The 24,095-nt window shown below is 43.3% G+C and overlaps 1 pseudogene across 1 annotated transcript; it reads left to right on the top strand.

Moving 5' to 3' along the window:
* Positions 1-263: 263 nt before the first annotated feature.
* Positions 264-2,711, top strand: LOC147342565 (cofilin-2 pseudogene; annotated as a pseudogene). Its single transcript, XR_015157740.1, has 2 exons — positions 264-2,381; positions 2,610-2,711. The product of XR_015157740.1 is annotated as a cofilin-2 pseudogene (transcript).
* The last annotated feature ends 21,384 nt before the right edge of the window (positions 2,712-24,095 follow it).

Raw genomic sequence — 24,095 nt, 5'->3', positions numbered from 1 at the left:
GCGGCGGACCAGCCGGGGCCGGCCCGGGGGGAGGCGCGGAAAAGAGGGAAAAGGTAACGCTAGCGGGGTTACTCTGGGCCAAAGTCCTCGGATGTTGGGCGCTCAGCGTATGGCTGCTCGAGGGGGCGGGGCGCGCAGCCGGGGAGGCGGGGAGAGGCGGAGCGTGCGCGCCCCCGCCGGCGCCCCCCGGCCAAGAGCGTCCCAGAGCGGCGCGCGCCGCCAACGGGGGTAGAGAGAGCGCGGCTCGGCGACGCGCCGGCCGCCCGCCTCCTCACGGCCCGCGCCGCGCGCGCCCTGACAGATGCGCCCCAGTGGGCGCGTTGGGTCACTGTGTACTCCAGCCTCGGTCCTCTCAAAGCCCAGCCAAGCAGAATCGAGAGCAGTGGAAGAAATGGATGAAATGTCTTTGTTGGGAGCTGGTGGAGGAAGACGGTTGTCAGAGGCGAACCCAGACAACCATCTTCCTCAGAACGGCCAGCTCCCCTTCCCTGGAGCGCCAGGTAGTAAATAGCTGAGGCTGTCTGCTGGTTGGGACCCAGCAGCGCCCTCGATGACTCGGCTTTCTAAGCTCTGCGGTGCCTGAGAAGGCTCAACAAATTTGCTAGTTGTGCACTTTCCCTTCTTGTAAGGGAAAGGCTAGTAGGTCTTTGTCTCCAAACTCTGGGCCACTGAGCCAGCCATTGTATCTACAGCACCGTCACAGGTACGCATCCGCCAAGTATGTAACCCAGCAAGGACTCACTTGCCCCAGGCGCAGAAAGCCAGGCCAGAGCAAACACAGCAGGTGTTAGGGTTTATTGCAGGGTACAGGGAGATTGTGAAGGACAGGGAAGCCTAGCGTGCTGTAACCCTTGGGGTCACAAAAAGTCAGACACGACTGAACAACCACCACCACCAAGCAAGGGCGTGAGAGAGATTGACTTCTTGACAAGCCTCAGATCCGCTCCCACTTTGTCTGTGAGTTAGGGGTTTCTTAAAAAGGGAAAACAGAGACTAGGATGAATCATCTTGTGACTTTTTTTTATCGTAGTTTTGGAAATCAGGATGTCTTGGATTCTCAGGTCAGGTGGCCCATGGCTTGGGGGTCTGTGAGCTCATCTTGTTGTGGAGAAACAGGCTGAGTTTGTACATTAATGATGTTATCTGTAATAGCTAGCTGTTTTAGTATATTATCAATGGCATCAGCAACAGCAATTTTAGTCATCTGACTAGTTGATTACTGTTCACTTAGCACAGGATTGAGGTTGTAGGAGGGTGAGAAAGGAAATTAAGTTTTAGATAGCGAGATTAATCATAAACTGGGGAAGGGAACTCGATTTTAGGGGGACTATGCTTCAAATCGTACACCTAGTAGAGGCAGCCATGGTCTTAGAACTGATGCCTGGCTAGAGGGCTGCCAACAGTTGGCATGACAAGGAACCTGTGTGGCCCATGAGACTTATAAACTCTGTAAGAGTCAGTTTCCTCACACATAACTTTCCATGTTCCCTGGATTTTCAAATTCTAAGTGTCTTAAAGCAGGAGCTTGTCATTAGACTGTTAAATACTATTACTTTTATATACAGCCCTTTAGACAAATCCCATTCGAATCTAGTCTTCATTTATTCATTCTGTAATATTTACTGAGCACATACTATTTTCAGGCAGGCTTCCCAGGTGGCTCCGTGGCAGAGAATCTGCCAGCAGGAAATGCGGATTTAATCCCTGGGTCAAGAAGATCCCCTGGAGTAGGAAATGGTAACCTGCTCCAGTATACTTGTCTAGAAAATTCCAAAGACAAAGGAGCTAGCAAGCTGCACTCCATGGGGTCACAAAGAGTGAGACACGGCTGAGCACACACACACATTATTTTCAGACACTATTCTAAGCTCGGTAGATTCGGCTGTGAACAAGAAAGATTTCCACCTACCTCTCCATCTCCTCCCAGTGCCATAGAGCTGGGGCCAGCGCTGGCATTGCAGCCCCAGGCACTATGACTTCTGGAGTTACAGTGAATGATGAAGTCACCAAAGGTTTTAATGATAAGAAAATAAATATTCTACACAAAAGAAGATGAAAGAAAGTTCTGTTTAAATGATGAGGAAAGACAAATAATTATAATAGAGGAAGCAAAACTGATCTTAACAAATGACACCAGTGATACCACGGAGGACCCCTACACATTTTGTTATGAAGTTGCTACCTCTGAAGGATTACCAGTTTGCTATGTATGATGCCATATAAACAACAAAAAAGTCTAAGAATACCTAGTATTGATCTATTGATGCCATATACACAACAAAAAAGACTGGGCTTCTAAGAGTGCAGCTTTTAAAAACAAGATGATTTATGCTAGCTCTAAAGAGGCCGTTAAAAAGAAATCTACATATATTAAATGTGAAGTGAAGTGAAGTGAAGTCGCTCAATCATGTCCAGCTCTTTGCGACCCCATGGACTGTAACCCACCAGGCTCCTCCATCCATGGGATTCTCCAGGCAAGAACACTGGAGTGGGTTGCCATTTCCTTCTCCAGGGGATCTTCCTGACTCAGGGATCGAACCCAGGTCTCCTGCATTGTAAGCAGAGGCTTTAACCTCTGAGCCACCAGGGAAGCCCATATTAAATATGAGTGACATGTAAATGGAAGGGATGAAATTGAGGAGCATTTGTCACTTGGAGAGAAATTGGGAAACATTATAGTTGTCTCACCTGAAGGAAAACTCATAAAATGACAGTCGAACACCATCTTGAGTGTTAAGCAGCTTCCATTTCTACAGCTCAGTCAGTTGGAATAGTGTTAGATTTTGTTGTTCTTTTTCCTCTTCCCCAATGGAGAAATTGAAGTTGGTGATGGACAGGGAAGCCTGGCGTGCTGCAGTCCATGGGGTTGCAAAAAGTCGGACATGACTGAACAACTAAACTGAACTGAACTTCCCCAGTGGGCCCTTTAAAAACAATACATGAAGGAAATATCATTCATTTAAGCAACATATCAAAGATTGCCATTAGACTGTTTAATACCATTACTTTTATGCACAACTCAAGAAATGCCTTCCCATATATTTTAAACAAAACAACTAGTTACCTGAAAACTAAGTTATAAGAAAGCCAAACAAGATAAGATAGCTATGCTAATAATATATTGATAGTATAAACTGAGATAATAAAAGTACTCAGATTGAAAGTCCAGAGTTACAGTGGTAGAAAAGATAAACGTTGGTCTCTCTCTCAGACCAACATAGACAGTCTTAGTCTAAGATGGTGGCTCTATATCCATCAGGGATCCCAAACTCCTTCTGACAGATTGTTCTGCAAACTGTTACCTGTGATTTCCATCCTAACTTGTAAGTTGGCCACTTCACCTTGAGCCATGACATCCACATGCTAGAGAGGAAGACCAGCCAAAGAGGAACAGAGGACATAACTTCCTCTTAAGTAAACTTCACAGTAGATCTATGCAAACCACTTCTCCTTACAAACATTGCGCAAAGTTTGTCTCATGGCCACACTTAGTTTCAAGAGAGACTGGGAAATATAACCTTTTTTATTGGTTGGACAAATGCCCAGCTAACATTTGGGGTTTCATTACTGAGCAAAATGAAAAGCACAGATACTGGGGGCAACCAGAAGTGTCGGCTGTAGTTCCACGCCTCTGGCTGCCCAAATATCTGGGAACATCCTTTTCCTCAGATAACCATAACCTCTCCTTCTCAAGGGGTACAACCTAAATTCCTATACATTTACCCCATCTTATTCAACATCCGGGATCTTCTGTAGGAACAAATACACTCTCACATTCAAGTTATCTCCCTCTTTAACATAGCCAGTACACAATGATAGGATAGGAACAGGATAATCACAGTTTTGTTTTGTTTTGTTTAAATCTCTAGTTCAAAATATGAGAGGCTTATGGATTACCTTGGTGGTGCAGTGGATAAGAATCCACGTGCCAATGCAAGGGGCCCTGGGTTTGATCCCTGGTTCAGGAAGACTCCACATGCTGTAGAACAGCTAAGCCTGTGCGCCACGACTACTACTACTACCGCCACTACTGAAGCCCACGCACCTAAAGCCCGTGCTCCCCAGCAAGAGAAGCCACTGCAATGAGAAGCCCACGCTCGGCAACCAAGAGTAGCCTCCGCACACCGCAACCAGAGGAAGGCTGCACAGAACAATGAAAACACAGTGCAACCGAAAAGAAACAAACAAATTAATTTAAAAAAAATTTAAGAGTATAAGAAAGACAGCATAAACTTGTCCGTGGAAATTAAAGGACTGATCACACAGACTTATCCTACTTAATTTCAATAATCCATCCCTGAAAATCTGATGGTCCTCAAGCAAAGGCTGAATGGGAAACCTATTATCAAATGGGAAAAAATAAAATACGTTATGCGTCAACCCTGAAATTCCTAACACATATTTAAAATAAAGTGAAATGCCAATTATGAGCAACAAAGTGTTGAGTTAGGATGTATAATACTTAAAGCATAGCATTTTCATCACCAAACAAGGAATACAGTCACTAATTATCAGTTGCTTCTGAATGTAATAGAACCTGTAGTTTGCATGCATAATGATAAGCATTATGTTTACAATGTGGCACAGCAAATACCGACCAAGAAATAAGGACATATTTAAAATTACAATTAAAAGCCTGCAATTTCTCTTAATGAACTGTTAAATGGAGACTTGAAGCTTAAAAGATATTTGAAAAGAGAAGAACACAGTTATTGTTGTCACAGATGCCAAGAATGACAGTGCTAATGAGGGCTTCCCTGGTGGCTCAGATGGTAAAGAATCTGCCTGCAGTGCAGGAGACCCAGGTTCAGTCCCTGGTCGGGAAGATCTCCTGGAGGAGGGAATGGCAATCCACTCCAGTATTCTTGCCTGGAGAACCCCATGAACAGAGGGCCACAGTTCATGGGTCACAGAGAGTCGGACACAAGTGAGCGGCTAACACTTTCATACTTTCACAGGGAGTTGGATGGTGAATGGGAAATTTCAGTCAAACTCTCAGATCAAAGGAATGCAAAGGGTATTCTAATAAATCTAAGGGAGAATGATCTCTGCTTTAGGATTAGAAAAAATACAAAAAGGAGTAGTTTACATTTGTAATCTTTTGTATGGATTACAGTACATGACTACTGGAAAAACCATAGCTTTGACTATACCGACCTTTGTAAGCAAAATAATGTCTTTGTTTTTGCATATGCTATCTAGGTTTGTCATAGCTTTTCTTCCAAGGAGCAAGCATCTTTTAATTTCTTGACTGCAGTCACCATCTGCAGTTATTTTGGAGCCCAAGAAAAGAAAGTCTGTCACTGTTTCCATTGTTTCCCCATCTATTTGCCATGAAGTGATAGGACTGGATGCCGTGATCTTAGTTTTTTGAATGTTGAGTTTTAAACCAGCTTTTTCACTCTCCTCTTTCACTCTGATCAAGAGGCTCTTTAGTACCTCTTTGGTTTCTGCCATAAGGGTGGTGTCATCTGCATATCTGAGGTTATTGATATTTCTCCTAGCAATCTTGATTCCAGCTTGTGCTTCATTCTGCCCAGCATTTTGCATAGTGTACTCTGCATATAAGTTAAATAAGCAGGGTGACTGACAAGATACAGCCTTGAAGTACTCCTTTCCAATAATTTGGAACCAGTCTGTTGTTCCATGTCCAGTTCTAACTGTTGCTTCTTGACCTGCATACTGGTTTCTCAGGAGGCAGGTCAGGTGGTCTGGTATTCCCATCTCTTGAAGAATTTTCCACAGTTTGTTGTGATCCATTCAGTCAAAGGCTTTAGTGTAGTCAATGAAGCAGAGTAGATTTTTTTTTTTTAATCCTCTTGCTTTTTCTATGATCCAACGGATGTTGGCAATTTGATCTCTGGTTCCTGTGCCTTTTCTAAATCTAGCTTATACATTCAGAAGTTCACAGTTCACGTACTGTTGAAGCCTAGCTTGTAGGATTTTGAGCGTTACTTTGCTAACATGTGAAATGAGAGCAATTGTGCAGTAGTTTGAACATTCTTTGGTATTGCTCTTCTTTGGGATTGGAATGAAAACTGACCTTTTCCAGTCCTGTAGCCACTGCTGAGTTTTCCAAATTTGCTGGCATATTGAGTGTAGCACTTTCACAGCATCATCAAGTTCAACACCTATCTTGAAACAGCTCAGTGGGAATTCCATTACCTCCACTAGCTTTGTTCGTAGTGATGCTTTCTAAGGCCCACTTGACTTCACACTATAGGATGCCTGGCTCTAGGTGATTGATCACACCATCATGGTTATTGGATCATTAAGATCTTTTTGTATAGTTCTTCTGTGTATTCTTACAACCTCTTCTTAATTTCTTCTGCTTCTGTTAGGTCCATACCATTTCTGTCCTTTATTGAGCCCATCTTTGCATGAAATATTCCCTTGGTGTCTCTAATTTTCTTGAGGACATCTCTAGTCCTTCCCATTATTGTTGACCATAACGAGACTCAAACAATTGTTCATTCTGGGATTTAGCTACATCCTGTGTCCTTCCTTAATGTGTGTGGTTAGTCACTCAGTCGTGTTCCACTCTTTGTGACCCCATAGAATGCAGCCTTCCAGGCTCCTCTGTCCATGGGGATTCCCCAGGCAAGAATAATGGAGTGGGTTTTCATACCCTCCTCCAAGGGATCTTCCCAATCTAGGGATCAAACCCAGGTCTCCCGCTTTGCAGGTGGATTCTTTACCAACTGAGCCACCAGGGAAGCCCAAGAATACTGGAGTGAGTAGCCTATCCCTTTTCCAGAGGATCTTCCTGGCCCAGGATTTGAACCAGGGGTCTCCCACATTGCAGGCAGATTCTTTACCAGCTTGAGCTACCTGGGAAGCCCCGTCCTTCCTTAATAAGGTGCCTCTTTTTCTAAATTTTCACAAGTACTTTAAAAACCTATGCATGAACCAGCATTTTGCTTCTGTTTGTGAAAATTCTACTACTTTTCTTTAAACACTGTTTTTTTTTAAATTTAAATTTATTTATTTTACTTAGAGGTTAATTCTTTATAATATTGTATTGGTTTTGCCATACATCAACATGAATCTGCCACGGGTGTATGCGTGTTCCCCATCCTGAACCCCTCTCCCACCACCCTTCCTGTACCATCCCTCTGGATCATCCCAGTGCACTAGCCCCAAGCATCCTGTATCCTGCATCGAACCTGGACTGGCAATTTGTTTCTTATGTGATATTATACATGTTTCAATGCCATTCTCCCAAATCATCCCACCCTCCCTCTCCCACAGAGTCCAAAAGACTGTTCTATACATCTGTGTCTCTTTTGCTGTCTCATATACAGGGTTATCATTACCATCTTTCTAAATTCCATATATATGCGTTAGTATGCTGTATTGGTGTTTTTCTTTCTGGCTTACTTCACTCTGTATAATAGGCTCCAGTTTCATCCACCTCATTAGAACGGATTCAAATGTATTCTTTTTAATGGCTGAGTAATACTCCATTGTGTATATGTACCACAGCTTTCTTATCCATTCATCTGCTGATGGACATCTAGGTTGCTTCCATGTCCTGGCTATTATAAACAGCGCTGCGATGAACATTGGGGTACACGTGTCTCTTTCAATTCTGGTTTCCTCAGTGTTTATGCCCAGCAGTGGAATTGCTGGGTCATAAGGCAGTTCTATTTCCAGTTTTTTAAGGAATCTCCACACTGTTCTCCATAGTGGCTGTACTAGTTTGCATTCCCACCAACAGTGTAAGAGGGTTTCTTTTTCTCCACACCCTCTCCAGCATTTATTGCTTGTAGACTTTGGATCGCAGCCATTCTGTCTGGCATGAAATGACACCTCATTGTGGTTTTGATTTGCATTTCTCTGATAATGAGTGATGTTGAGCATCTATGTATTTGTTAGCCATCTGCATGTCTTCTTTGGAGAAATGTCTATTTAGTTCTTTGGCCCACTTTTTGATTGGGTCATTTATTTTTCTGGAATTGAGCTGCAGGAGCTGCTTGTATATTTTTGAGATTAGTTGTTTGTCAGTTGCTTCAACGTTTTTTGAAACTCTGGTACTTAAAAACCTACAAGTGCTTTGAAGGGTAAGGACACTGCTCTTTTACTTACGTTTTATACCACTGTATTACTTAATGTTTTCCCACTTAGTGTACATTATACTTGCATTCCAACACTTCCTTTTCTTGATACGGTTTATTTTAGGTCATGAGTGCTAATGGTTCTAAATCTTTAATGTCCAAAAAAGGCTTTATTTTCACTCTCCCTCAAAACCACTGATAATCTGGTTATGAATGGAGTTGTAGATTCACAATAAATTTTCCCTCAGTGTTTAAAAAAAAATTTGCATTGTTTGCTTGTATAGAATTTGCTAATCAGATACCCAGGGTTATTTGAACCCCCTTCCTTTGTAGTTCATCTTTCTACTCTGGTAGTTTTAGCATTTTCTCTTTATGACTGATATTTTACCATCAGTTTCAGTCGTGTTTCTTTATTTCATTTTTTTGCATTATTCTGCTAGAATTTCATGAACTTTCTTAATCTGAAGTGTCATGTCTTTTTGTTTCAGGTCTAGAAATTAAAGAATCACATATCCTCTGTTCCAAGGAAATCTCCTGAAAGTTCTATCAAGCCAGAGTTTTTTTAACTTGAGGTCTTTGGATAGAATTCAGGGGAGTCCATGTAATTAGATGAAAAACCTATTAAGTTTTAATTTTCACTAGCCTCTAACTGAAATAAATTATTTTATTTTGAATAAAATAAAAAATAAATAAATAAAAAATAGAAATAAATTGTTCTATTTGCATATAGGCAACAAAATACATTAATGCACCAAAATGCAGTATCTGTGACATTGTCACCAACAGAAATCACAGATGTTATCATATTATGTTACAACTGAGGCAGATATCTCAAAAACGATAATAAGCTGCCTATCATGCAGAGTACATCATGAGAAATGCTGGACTGGGAGAAATACAAGTTAGAATCAAGATTGCTGGGAGAAATATCAATAACCTCAGATATGCAGATGACACCACCCTTATGGCAGAAAGTGAAGAGGAACTAAAGAGCCTCTTGATGAAAGTGAAAGTGGAGAGTGAAAAAGTTGGCTTAAAGCTCAACATTCAGAAAACGAAGATCATGGCATCTGGTCCCACCACTTCATGGGAAATAGATGGGGAAACAGTGGAAACAGTGTCAGACTTTATTTTTCTGGGCTCCAAAATCACTACAGATTGTGACTGCAGCCATGAAATTAAAAGACGCTTACTCCTTGGAAGAAAAGTTATGACCAACCTAGATAGCATATTCAAAAGCAGAGACATTACTTTGCTAACAAAAGTCCATCTAGTCAAGGCTATGGTTTTTCCTGTGGTCATGTATGGATGTGAGAGTTGGACTGTGAAGAAGGCTGAGCGCCGAAGAATTGATGCTTTTGAACTGTGGTGTTGGAGAAGACTCTTGAGAATCCCTTGGACTGCAAGGAGATCCAATCAGTCCATTCTGAAGGAGATCAGCCCTGGAATTTCTTTGGAAGGACTGATGCTGAAGCTGAAACTCCAGTACTTTGGCCACCTCATGCGAAGAGTTGACTCATTGGAAAAGACCCTGATCCTGGGAGGGATTGGGAGCAGGAGGAGAAGGGGACGACAGAGGATGAGATGGCTGGATGGCATCACCGACTCGATGGACGTGAGTCTGAGTGAACTCCGGGAGTTGGTGATGGACAGGGAGGCCTGGCGTGCTGCAATTCGTGGGGTTGCAAAGAGTCGGACACGACTGAGCGACTGATCTGATCTGATCATGTCTTATTGGGCTTCCCTTGTGGCTCAGCTGGTAAAGAATCCACCTGCAATGCGAGAGACCTGGGTTCGATTTCTGGGTTGGAAAGATCCCCTGGAGAAGAGAAAGGCTCCCCACTCCAGTATTCTGGCCTGGAGAATCTGATGGACCATATAGTCCATGGGGGTCACAAAGAGTGGGACGTGACAGAGCTACTTTCCCACGTTCACATCATGTCTTATTATTGGATTTGCTAACATGTTAATACATCATGAAATATTAATATTTTGATAACTGCATTTCAATATAGTTGATTTCTTATATAATTTTGTATACTTTATTTTATGCATTTGAAGGCATTAATCTGGTCTGTATGTTTGTGTTCCCCTAAAATTCATATGTTGAAATTCTAATGCCCAGTGTGATAGGAGGTAGGGACTCCTCCTCCCTACCTTAGAGGGTAGGGAGGTGCTTAGGTTGTGAGGATGGAGCCTTCATAAATGGAATTTGTTGTGGTTGTTGCTTAGTTGCTCTGTTGTGTCTGAGTCTTTGCGACCCCATGGACTAGAGCCCACCAGGCCCCTCTGTCCTTGGGATTTCCCAGGCGAGAATACTGGAGTGGGTTGCTATTTCCTTTTCCAGGGGATCTTTCCGACTCAGGGATTGGACCCCCGTCTCCTGCATTGGCAGGCAGATTCTTTACCAGGAAGCCACCATAAATGGGATTAGTGCCCTTGTAATAGAAGCCCCAGGGAGCTCTCTCTCACCCCTTCCATCCTGTGAGGGATAGCAAGAGTACTGGCTGTGGACCAGGAAAATAGCCCTCAACAAGATGCGACCATGCCAACACCTCAATCTTAGGCTGCTGAGCCTCCAGAATTGTGAGAAATAAATTTCTGTTGTTATAAGCTCTCCAGTCTGTGGTATTTGTTATAGCAGCCAGACAGGACTTAAGACAGAAGGGCTTCCACAGTCTTCACTAAACTGCTAAAGAGAGATCCAAGGCACAAAACATTTTCAAAACACCTGCATTTGACTGATGATAAAACCTCTGTAACCTCAAGGCCTCTTATCTTTCCTGTCAGTTTCAATTATTTTCTATCTCTTCATCACTTTGATTAGATCAGAGAGAACCGGAAGGCCCCCCATCGGGGCAGCATGTGACAAAGAACAAGAGCTTTTGGATGGCGGAAGCCTCAGCCTACCGCTCTTGTTTCCACTTGATCATGGCTTCTGCTTCAAAGAAACTTCCTTCTGTTTCTGAGTATTCACTAACCTGTTTTTTTTTTTAATCAGCCTTTCAATTTTGGTGAGGGAGGGAGAAATGACAGGTATGCATTCCATCTGCATCTTAAAGTTGGGAATGAGCTCAGACGCTTAGTCATGTCCAACTCTTTGCGACTCCATGGACTGTATAGCCTGCCAGGTTCCTCTGTCCATGGAATTCCCAAGCAAGAATACCGGAGGTGGTTGCCATTTCTTCCTCCAGGGGATCTTCTCCACCCAGGGATCGAACCCCAGTCTCTTGTATCTCCTGCATTAGCAGGCCGATTCTTTACCACTAGCGCCTCCTGGGAAGCCCTAAATTTGGGAAGCATGTATTAATTTTGCATTTAGAAAATAAGAGAAAAGACACGGTGCTACATTCTTTTCCCTTCTAGTGAGCTTTTTTTTTTACAGTATATGATATTATAATATGTGAAATAGATGGGGAAACAGTGGAAACAGTGTCAGACTTTATTTTTTGGGGATTCAAAATCACTGCAGATGGTGACCGCAGTCATGAAATTAAAAGACGTTTACTCCTTGGAAGAAAAGTTATGACCAACCTAGACAGCATATTCAAAAGCAGAGACATTACTTTGCCAACAAAGGTCCGTCTAGTCAAGGCTATGGTTTTTCCTGTGGTCGTGTGTGGATGTGAGAGTTGGACTGTGAAGAAGGCTGAGTGCCGAAGAATTGATGCTTTTGAACTGTGGTGTTGGAGAAGACTCTTGAGAATCCCTTGGACTGCAAGGAGATCCAATCAGTCCATTCTGAAGGAGATCAGCCCTGGGATTTCTTTGGAAGGAATGATGCTAAAGCTGAAACTCCAGTACTTTGGCCACCTCATGCGAAGAGTTGACTCATTGGAAAAGACTCTGATGCTGGGAGGGATTGGGGGCAAGAGGAAAAGGGGACGCCAGAGGATGAGATGGTTGGATGGTGTCACCGACTCGATGGACGTGAGTCTGAGTGAACTCTGGGAGTTGGTGATGGACAGGGAGGCCTGGTGTGCTGCGATTCATGGGGTCGCAAAGAGTTGGACACGACTGAATGACTGAACTGAACTGAACTGAATATTGTAATAATAAGTGATATTTTACAAATGAGAAGACTTAGATCAGTACAGGATAATCATTGATTCAAAGTCAGGTAACTCGTTAATAACAGGACTGGGTCTAAAACTCAGGTCACAGCTTCTTCTCTAGAGTCTACTCTTTTGAGCTATCTTGGGAGAGTTCTCTTTCCTTTCCAGGAGCTGATGGTGCTGATATTATAAACCACAGTCTAGAAAAATCATTGTGTTATTTATTTGTTATTGTACATGTGCTTCTCTCTGACAAGGATATTTTTAGTCAATCGGGTCAACTAATATTTTTGAACACTTGATGTCTGCCAGGTGCTGAGCTGGGTGCCAGGCATACAACAATGAATGAGATTAATCCCAACCACAAGGAATTTACTGACAGTGTCCATAAGAAGGCTAGGCATCAAATGGGCATTGAATTCCTCTCCCCTTCTTTGGTGACCTTCTTTTCATCAAAGATCAGATTCAAGTGCATCTTCTCTTTGAAGCTTTCTGGGCAGAGTTAGTTATTTTCTGTGCTTCTATTATGCATGACTCACCACTGTGTTATCAACTGAGAACAGACTTTTATTTTAATACTTTAGTTAGCAGTGTTTCCTGCCACTCCTCTCACCCGCGCTTCCCAACTGGGTGGTAAAGAACTCAAGGGCAGGCTTTTTCATTCATCTGTTGTTTTTTTTTTTAACTTTTGACCACACCCTTCAGCATATGGGACCATAGATCCCTGACTAGGGATCAAACCCACACCCCCTACATTGGAAGGCAGAGTCTTAACCACCGAGCCACCAGGAAAGTCCCCTTACTCATCTTGATAGCAGCTTTAGGACCTAGCACAGTGCCTGGCACATAGGCAATAAGTATTTGAATAAATGCAACTGATCCTGAGAGAAAAGAATGGAAAGTTCCATTTCTGTACACTGTATATCCACTTGTGGTTTTGTAATTTAAAATGGCTTTCCCTATTTTAATGATTTTAACTTTATGACTGGCAAAAATCCATTTCTCTTATTTGAACTAGTGGCCGGTACAAATGGAAAGAGACGTAAGCGTTTGCCAGCTGTTATTAATTATACTTAAAGCCTATTCAAAAATATTGAGAAAATCCATCTTTTGCTCCAGTTTATCTGAGTTGACAATCTCCACAACCTAAACCCACTAAAATCCACACCTCCAAATTCATTTAATTCTGCTTAACCTATGACTACAGAAATTGAGTCCCTAAAGAGTCTCAATTTCACAATTTGGCTAACTCTAATTCTTTAACCTTTATAAAATTCTTTTTGAATGACTGTTGACAAGCCAGGTATCTAAGTTGCAAGAAAAAGAAATCAAAATTAGTTCCATATTTATGTGGGGAGGAAAAGGGCTGTGGTCCCTGGAAGGAGGAAACAGTTTCCCTTCTTAGAGCTTGACTACCTTAGAGTTAGATGCTTGGGAAAATCCATAATCTCCAGGGGTAAACAGCCACGTGATCTTTGTAACCAGAGTCCTAACATAGAATGGGCAGAGATTTTTTGAAGGCCAGGATGGGGAGAGTGGCTTGAATGTTGTAATTTCAGATCTTCAAGGAGTTTTTTCAAGGGTAGTTTTGGTTTGGGGGGAATGATCTAAATGGACAAGGTTAAATTATACTGATGGGCTTCCGAGGTGGCTCACAGGTAAACAATCTGCCTGCAGTGCAAGAGACGGTGGGTTCAATCCCTGGGTGGGGAAGATCCCGTGAAGGCAGGCATGCAAGCCACTTCAGCATTCTTGTCTGGAGAATCCCAAGGACTGAGGAGCCTGGAGAGCTACAGTCCACGGGGTCGCAAACAGTCGGACACAACTGAAGTGCCTTAGCAAGATATTCTGTACTAAACCGGACCAATTTCTAAAATGGAAATTTGACAGCTCCAACTCCAGAAACCTAAACTTTTCTGCAGCATGGTATCAAAAGTTGCCTTGATTATGGGTGGAGATATATCTCTGCAGTTGAAGATGACTTTGGAGAAATATTTCCTTTAAGGTGTGGGTGTAAACTCCCTTAGCCTGTATGGGATTGTTTATTTTCATAGAGATGGCTTGTGCTTCCTGTTTAAGGAGTTTCTCACAGGAGACCAAGGAGTGAGGAGTTTGGGATGACAGGGAAGCTACAGTTCTGGGTTTTTACTCCATGTGAAGAAAAATGCCAGGAAAAGAAACGGGGACTAGTGGAAGCTTAGTACAAAAAGAGGGGCCTGTGATTATCTCACATGTGGTAATACTCAAACACAGACCCGGTGAATGTCGCCCTATAGGATCTTTTGCTCTGCTGAGATGATCTCTCAGAGGCCGCAGGAGCGGACCTGACCCCGAGAGCGGGGACGGCTGGAGTTTCCTCAGAGGAAGCGGACAGGAAACGGGGGTAGGAGGGGCAGCCCTGAGGCTGGAGGGTCTGCAGGGAGAAATGCGGTCTTCTCTGAGGCCTCTGCAGATGGGGGCCTGACTTTCGGTAGAGCGGACTCGCCAGAGGTCACTCCCACAGGGAGAAGACAAGCAGCCTGTGCCAGAGAGCCCAAGCCTGGGAACTAGGCAAGAAGGCACCTCCATGGCCCCCGACAGCCTGAGCTCCGGCTCTCTGCCTCCTAGCACGTTCAGAACTCACGGCCATTTTTAAATTCATGTTTTATCCTTCCTTTCTCTCTCTTTTTTTTTTTTTGATATGGATCATTTTTTTTTAAGTCTTGATTGAATTTGTTACAGTATTGCTTCTGTTTTATGTTTTGGCTTCTTGGCCAAGACGCAAGTAGGGTCTTAACTCCCTGACCAGGGATTCAACCTGTGCCCCCTGCACTGGCAAGCAGAGTGTTGACCACTGGACTGCCGAGGAAGTCCCTAGCATACCTTTCTCTTATCCTGAATCTTTTAATCAAATTTTGTTAAACGTTGTAGCCTAGTCCTTGTCATGTGATGGGAAATGAAAGGAAGAATCTGTGTCCATCCTTGGGAACATTTGGTAAAGGGAAGAAGAGACTTCCCTTGAGGCCAGCATAACTGGTGGCTTCAATCGTGGGTTTGCAGGAGGTGAGAGGCGGCAGTCAGGGAGCTGTGATGAACAGTCTGGAAACACACCACTGCCCGGGGTTTGTGGAATATGGATTTGTGGAGCACATGAACCACTGGGAAGCGCAAAGACCTAGGTGTAGAGACGAACCTCGTAAATGATGAGACTGCCTGTCATCAGACACAATGAACGTCTGAGCTACAGTAATTTGCACATTACAAGGTAAACCTGACCTCATTTTTAATCATAGTCTGGTGAGGTCTCAGAGGCTAGGTATATGCATCTGGCATGCACTATAAAATAAACTCTGTATCTTAGTAACCTATTTAACATAAGGTTTGCAGAATATAAAAGTGAGCCTTAAAGGAATTCGCATCCAAATCTGTTGAAATCATAATCATCATGAGGTGTTTATCCATTTATTAGTAATCATGTACTGGATTCCACCACATGCCAAACAGCGTGGTAGAAATCAATGTGGATCCAATGAAATGTAGCTGGTATAAACTGCTTCTTCACGCTCAAGGTAGAACTAGGATTACATATTCAATTCTCCTAATTAAAGAGAAAAATGGCTTGACCCCCCTCCTGTGACTTTAGTGTGGAATCTGGTGTCACTTCCTTAGGGCCATTTTCCCTTCTTCTAGATCAGGGGTCCCCAACCCCTGGGCCTCAGACCAGCACTGGTACAAGGCCTGTTAGAAACTGGGCCATACAGCAGGAAGTAAGCAGCTGGTAAATGACTGTAGCTTCATCTGCTGCTCCCCATCATTAGCATTACTGCCTGAACCATTTGCCTTTCCCCCACTACCCCCCCTGCAAGGAAAAATTGTCTTTCATGAAGTGGATCTCAAGTTTGGGGACCACTGTTCTAGATCTTCTGGGAACCCTAGAGGGTGTACACTGTTCAATTAGGAAGTTCCTCTTCAGGTTAAGAAGAGCCATGGTATCTAAGCATCCAAGCTAGCCCATGATGCCTCAAAGAATTGCTGAAAGTTGGTCCCCCATTGTAGGCCAGGCACTGTCAGAGGCTGGTCCCATTCACTGCACAGGCCAGCATGTTACCTCCATGGAAGGTGACTTCGTAAGAGACTCCATTCCCTTAGTCAACAGAGAACAGCCCTCGCTAGATCTCCCAGGCGGTGGTATTTAGTGCTCAGTCCTTTTAATCACGCATAACCATCCTCCTTCCAGCCCCAACAGCAATTACATCATCGTAGTACTCAGACCAATTCAGGAGTCAGCCCTTCACAGACTGCAAAACCACGACAGTTCTAGTACTGGGATCCCATCACAGGCCAGCGAACTTTCCTTTTCAACCATAAAAAATATGAAGTGCTATTTTCATTCCTCTCCCAAACAACAGACCCTTTCTTGTCCTCAGCTAAAGTGTCTGTGTAGGTAACCTCCAGGACCATCACTTTCCTGGCCACAATTTTCTATTGACGCCTGGACAACAAAAGCCCTTCCTTGGCAGTAGAATTTAGCTTGTTCTGGCCACCTCCTCTTCCTTGATGAGCAGACATTGTTCACCATTTTGATACTAAACTGACACACCTGCATGCCTTGGAGAAAAGGTTCCATGACCGCAATGATGAATTTTAATGTTTCCCAAACATCTCTGATCCTAAGAGCTACTTATATTTTTTAAGGGTGTTTTAACAACTACCTAGTCATTTAATTTTTAATTTTTTTGGCCACACCATGCAGCATGTGGGATCTTAATTGCATGATCAGGAACTGAACCTGTGCCCCCAGGATTGGAAGTATAGAGTCTTAACCACTGGACCTCCAGGGAAGTCCCCTAGGAACTACTTAATATAAATGAAAATACCCCAGGCTTTACTTTTGTAAATTCTGATCCAGTGGGCTTCCAGTTGGACCTAAAAATCTATATGTTTTCCAAGCCCTCTTATATGACAAAGAAGCCCATGTGAGAAAGGAATACCCGAGTTAATAAGGACCCACTCATATAGTATAGACCAATAGCTTCCAATGCAGAACAATGGAATCATCTGGGAAGCTTGTGCTCCACAAGAGATCCCTGGACTCACCTGGAAAATTTTTTTCACTTTTTAGTTGGAAAAATCTCAAACTTGACTTCCCAGGCAACTCAGTGGTAAAAAATCTACCTACCAAAGTAGCAGTTGCAGGTTCAATCCCTGGGTCAGGAAGATCCCCTGGAGAAGCAAATGGTAACCCACTGAAGTACTCTTGCTTGAAAAACCCCATGGATAGACGAGCCTGGTGGGCTACAGTCCATGGGGCCGGAAGAGATGGACATGACTTAGGGAAACAATAGCAACAATCTCAAACTTACAGAAAAGTTGCAAAAAGATCACAAATAACTTCACTTTGTGAACCATACAAGTGTTGGTTGTTAATGTGGTGCCCTAGCATTCTTAGGAGAAGGCAATGGCACCCCACCCGAGCACTCTTGCCTGGAAAATCCCATGGACGGAGGAGCCTGGTAGGCTGCAGTCCATGGAGTCCCTGAGGGTCGGACACGACTGAGCGACTTTACTTTCACTTTTCACTTTCATGCATTGGAGAAGGAAATGGCAACCCACTCCAGTGTTCTTGCCTGGAGAATCCTAGGGACGGAGGAGCCTGGTGGGCTGCCGTCTATGGGGTCACACAGAGTCGGACACGACTGAAGTGACTTAGCAGCAGCACTCTTCAATTGGAGAAGGCGATGGCATCCCACTCCAGTACTTTTGCCTGGAAAATCCCATGGACGGAGGAGCCTGGTGGACTGCAGTCCATGGGGTCACTAAGGGTTGGACACGACTGAGCGACTTCCCTTTCACTTCTCACTTTCATGCATTGGAGAAGGAAATGGCAACCCACTCCAGTGTTCTTGCCTGGAGAATCCCAGGGACAGGGGAGCCTGGTGGGCTGCCGTCTATGGGGTCGCACAGAGTCAAATATGACTGAAGCGACTTAGCAGCAGCAGCAGCAGCAGCAGCACTGTTCAATACCTTTTTCTTTTAAAATTGTTTTCTTTTCTTTTTGGATACTTTATTCTTTCCTACAAACAAGGACATTCTACTATATAGCCAAAGAAAACCCATCAGAACAAGGAAATGTAATATCATTATGTGGTATATAAATGTCATCTCTACTGCTCAGACCCCATTCAGGTTTTGCCATTTGATCATAAAACATCATTTAAAGTAAAAGAGAATGGAATCATGTACTGTATTTATGCCATGTCTCTTCAGTCTCCTTATTTTGCAAACAGTTTCTCAGATGCTCCTTGATTTTTATGACCTTGACATTTTAAAATCACAGTCCTTTTATTTTGTAGAATGACCCTCAGTTTGCTTGGCCGACGTTTTCTCGTGATTAGACTCGGGTTATGCGCCTGAGAAGGGAATATCATAGAAGTGATGTCACGTTCTCATCGCATCTGATCAGGTGGTGTCTGACTTTGCCATGCCCCGTTGCCGGTATGGGTACTTTAATGACGTGTTTAAGATGGTGTCGGCCAAACTGTCCGCTATGAAGTCATTCTTTCTGTCTCTGTAATTAATAAGTTTTTAATGAGAGAGACCCTCAAGATTATGTAAATATCTGGTTCCTTATCAAAATTTCCAATTCAGTCAGTTCAGTTCAGTTGCTCAGTCGTGTCCAACTCTTTGCGACCCCATGAATTGCAGCACGCCAGGTCTTCCTGTCCATCACCAACTCCCAGAGTTCACTCAGACTCACACACATCGAGTCAGTGATGCCATCCAGCCATCTCATCCTCTGTCGTCCCCTTCTCCTCCTGCTCCCAATCCCTCCCAGCATCAGAGTCTTTTCCAATGAGTCAACTCTTCGCATGAGGTGGCCAAAGTACTGGAGTTTCAGCTCTAGCATCATTCCTTCCAAAGAAATCCCAGGGCTGATCTCCTTCAGAATGGACTGGTTGGATCTCCTTGCAGTCCAAGGGACTCTCAAGAGTCTTCTCCAACACCACAGTTCAAAAGCATCAATTCTTCGGCACTCAGCTTTCTTCACAGTCCAACTGTCACATCCATACATGACCACAGGAAAAACCATAGCCTTGACTAGACAAACCTTTGTTGGCAAAGTAATGTCTCTGCTTTTGAATATGCTGTCTAGGTTGGTCATAACTTTTCTTCCAAAGAGTAAGCGTCTTTTAATTTCATGGCTGAAATCCCATCTGCAGTGATTTTGGAGCCCCCCAAAATAAAGTCTGACACTGTTTCCACTCTTTCCCCATCTATTTCCCATGAAGTGATGGGACTGGATGCCATGATCTTCATTTTCTGAATGTTGAGCTTTAAGCCAACTTTTTCACTCTCCTCTTTCGCTTTCATCAAGAGGCTTTTGAGTTCCTCTTCACTTTCTGCCATAAGGGTGGTGTCATCTGCATATCTGAGGTTATTGATATTTCTCCCGGAAATCTTGATTCCAGCTTGTACTTCTTCCAGCCCAGCGTTTCTCATGATGTACTCTGCATATAAGTTAAATAAGCAGGGTGACAATATACAGCCTTGATGTACTCCTTTTCCTATTTGGAACCAGTCTGTTGTTCCATGTCCAGTTCTAACTGTTGCTTCCTGACCTGCATATAGGTTTCTCAAGAGCCAGGTCAGGTGGTCTGGTATTCCCATCTCTTTCAGAATTTTCCACAGTTTATTGTGATCCACACAGTCAAAGGCTTTGGCATAGTCAATAAAGCAGATTATTTATGCATTAATTTATGTCAGTATGTACTCATGGATTCTGATTTTATTCAATGAGCTGTATATAACCCACTACTATCCTTACTTATTTTGATGCTCCCATTGTCCCAGGTATGTCCAGTGAGAACTCCTTCAAGCTGGCTCAGGTGCTCTTCAGTCATTATTCTTTGACTTGTTTTTTTGGCACAATATGTCCAGGGTCGCTTTTTACTTTCACCACCCCAGCACTGAAATCAGCCAATCCTGCAAAGAACTTTTAGAAATGGAGATGCTAAATCAAGATGCTCCTTGCTCCTGAGGTGTTGCTGTTTTCAAGCCCTTCAGGTAAACAGGGCTAAGGAACAGATATCTAGATAAACACACCCATTCCTGTATATTATACATGCACACCATTTAAACCTGTATTTATTTCTGTGTCTGTTTCTGTATTGAAAACTATGGGAGTTTCCAACTCTCATCCAACACCAGAAGATTCATTCTAGTTTTCTCCTGTTCCATATTTGTAACTCTGTGACAGAAAGAGGCTTCCCAGTGATAAATACACTTATTTACTGATTTTTTCTTCTCCTAGACCCTAATACCCATGTGGATACTCTCCCCACCCCTCTGGGCACAGATGCTCCATCCAAGCAGGAAAATGCTGCACTGAGGGGCCTCTCACCTTGCTTGGACTCCTCCCAAGGACACCCTTTTGTTAGGCTCTGACACTCCCTGGCCACCGCTGCGTGATCCCCTGTTAAATGCCCTCCTCACTCTGCTGAGGCTCCAGCATCCAGCCTGGGCTTTGTCATCCCACACTGGGTCTCTTTCCCCTTACCACCACGTGGATGCCTACTTTGTTCAGAGCCAGTCAATGGCTTTGGACGGAACCATTCAGGAAGCAAAGTAATGGGAAGAGGAGGAGGGGGAGGAAGAAGAAGAAGAAGAACCATCTGGGAGACTGGACTTGAGGGTCGCTCTCGGGGGGCATTAGTGCCTGGGTTTATAAATGCACTCCCAAGAGATTCTGCTAATAGCCATATTTTGTAGAGATGTGGATGGACCTAGATAGAGCCTGTCATACAAAGTGAAGTAAATCAGAAAGAGAAAAACCAGTATCATATATTAGCGCATATATGTGGACTCTAGAAAAGTGGTACAGATGAGCCTAGTTCCAGGGCAGGAATACAAATGCAGACGTAGAGTACGGACTGTGGACACAGGGGAGAAGGCGGGGGTGAGACAAACTAGGAGATGCGGATTGACATATACACTACCATGTGCAAGATAGATAGCTGGTGCCAACTTGCTATAAGGTGCAGGAAGCTCAGCTCAGGCTCTGTGATGACCTAGATGGCTGGGAGGGGGGTGAGGTGGCAGGGAGGTCCAAGAAGGAGGGGATATACTTATTCACATAGCTGACTGACTTTGTTTTACAGCAGAAAGTATCACAAAACTGTAAAGCAATACTCCAATAAAAATCAGTTTTAAAAAATAACCATGTTTGGGGTCCACCAGATTTAAAAGTCTTATATTAGGGTGGGCTGAGGAAACAAATCAATTGAACACTAAGTACTGTTCATTATTTTAAGCTCCGAGACAGATACATAGAGTCAGGAAGATCCCCTAGAGAAGGGAATGGCAACCCACTCCAGCACTCTTGCCTGGAGAATTCCATGGGTAGAGAAGCCTGGTGAGCTACGGTCCATAGGGTTGCAAAGTGTTGGGCACAACTGAACGACTGACACTTTCACTTTTCATCCCTGCTCTCTGAAACTGAAAGTGTTGGTTGCTCAGTAGTATCCAACTCTTTCACACCCCATGGACTATAGCCTGCCAGGCTCCTCTGTCCATGGAATTCTCTAAACAAGAATACTGGAGTGGGTTGCCATTCTCTTCTCCGGGGGATCTTCCAGACCCAGGGATGGAACCCAGGTCTCCTGCATTGCAGGCAGATTCTTTACTGTCTGAGCCACCAGGGAAGCCCATCTCTGCTCTGAGGAGCTATCAATTCAGAAGAGGAGACTTGTTAAAAATAGAACTAGAATACATGGAATAGCTTATGGAAACAGAGGTATGCGTAAATGCTATGGGAGCGAAGTGGAAATGACTAATTCATTCCAGGGAGTTAGGGAAAGTTAATAGTTGAGCTGAGTTTTAAAGGAGGAGAATAGGAGTTTACCAGGGGAAGAAGGGAATTGTAGCAGAAGGAACTACTTATTTAAGGTAGGTACAGATGTGAAAGCTAGGATCTTTGTTAAGTATGAGAACCTCCTATGAACACTATCATTTGGGTTGGGAGGTGAGTTAGCAGTTCAGATCAGTCAATGTGGTGTTCCATATTGGCCCATTGAAGCCAATTTGGTCAGTCTTTTGAGGGCAATGTCAAGTACACAGGGGCATAACACTATTCAGCCAATTTGTTTGCTAGAAAAATCAATACATGCTAATATTTAACATTTTGACTATTCTAGGAAATCCCCAATGTAGACAGTTAAAATCCCTATCCCCTTTTCCATCTCCCACAAATAAACACAGCAATAATTTATTGTATTTTCCTTGCGATTTTTCCTATGCATATACGACCAATTATATGTGGGTGTATTTGCATTTTTCCCCCAAACTGAACTTTTGGTACGACTTTACACTTGCTATTTTTAACTTAACATTTTTTGGAAAGTTTTACATACTACTACATCAAATTCTATTTAGTTCTTTTGAAAATTTTCTACTTTAAATCATTTATTCTTTATGTTTATTCACACGTTAAATAAATAAATTAGTAATATTAAAAAAGTGATGTATGTTAATCAATAGTCTGCTACTACTCCTATCTAATTACATGGCCTTTCCCAGAGCTTAAAATATGCATACATGCTCAGTCATGTCCAATTCTTTTTGATTCCATGAACTGTAGCCCGCTAGGCTCCTCTGTTCATGAGATTCTCCAGACACGAATACTGGAGTGGGTAGCCATTTGCTCCTCCAGGGGATTTTCCCAATCCAGGGATTTAACCCACATCTCTGCATCTCCTGCATTTGCAGGTGGGGATTCTCTGCCACTGGTGCCATCTGGGAAGCCAGAGCTAAGCATTGTCATATGTTAGCCTGTGTCCTCCTACTTTTTCTTTATTTATCTACACATAAACACACATACACACACTGGATTTTCTTTTTCTTAAATGGGATCATAGACAATGTTGAGTTTCAGGTATTATCAAATTTCAAAGCTTGAAAGAACATATAAGACAGATTGCAACCCATCCATCATTCTAGGACTTTTCTTCTCAAGACCCTCCAGTCTCACTTGGAGCCACTGCAAACACATCATAGGCTCTGGGAACTGAACCACATCAAAGCAAGTGGTGCACCAATGAGGCCTCCCTGGGACAGCGGACCCTCGGCACTCCTCTCACAGCTTTAACACTGCATGAGCGCGCTGAGGAGAAACAGATGGAAGGAAGAGGAAAGGAAGGGAAAGATGGACGTGTCCCTCGGGCCTTCAGGTTTAGCTGGAGTTCTCACTGGAGCACTAGACTTATTACCTCTTGTAGCCAGACGATGAAGTCTGAAGCATGTAAGATCTTGGAAAATGTGCAATTGAGCAAGGTCTACTCATCAGTGATTGGAAGAGAAATATGCAATAAGAGCCAACTGGGATTTAACCAACTCAAAGGCATTTTGAAAGTTTACTTCAGTGAGTTAGAATTGGAGCCTTTTGCCCCAAATTTCTCTACAAATATTCTATAGGCAATTTTTTAAGCCCCAGAGCCCTTAACTAATGTTATTTAAGGCAGTTTTATGTGTCTAATTGTACAGATTGTTTGCTAACTTTTGAACAAGAAATTATCTCCGAATACCCTTGTGTCTACTGATATTTCAAGGTAAGAGAATGCTCTGGAATGCTTCCCATTTTCCGAATGTAATATTTTCCAAAATAAACGTTGGAGTAACTGCATAGCTGATACCATGTGAACAGTTTAATTCACACAATAATATTTCTGGAGTTTATGGAAGCTTGGCCTTTTTCCAGGGAGCTTGGGAGTCCAAAAGTCAGCTGTTTCTTCTCAGTGGGAGAAAAGATGGAGGATGTGAATCGGAATTGGTAAATTGGAGAGGAGGTCACAAACTGAATGAAGTTAAGTACAAAAAAGTGCATTGCAATCTTCAGTGGGAGAAAAGCCAGTTGCACAGAGAGAAAGGACTGGTTACCATTAACAGTTTCAAAATGAGGGCTTTCGAGGAGAACTGAACGGGAAGTTAACAACCGCCCCCTTCTCTCTCT

Source organism: Bos grunniens, chromosome 29, assembly GCF_055505025.1.
Source record: "Bos grunniens cultivar Pamir isolate PY7600 chromosome 29, Bosgru_T2T1.0, whole genome shotgun sequence".
NCBI classification, from domain to species: Eukaryota; Metazoa; Chordata; class Mammalia; order Artiodactyla; family Bovidae; genus Bos; species Bos grunniens.
This window is presented reverse-complemented; position numbering and strand designations above follow the sequence as displayed.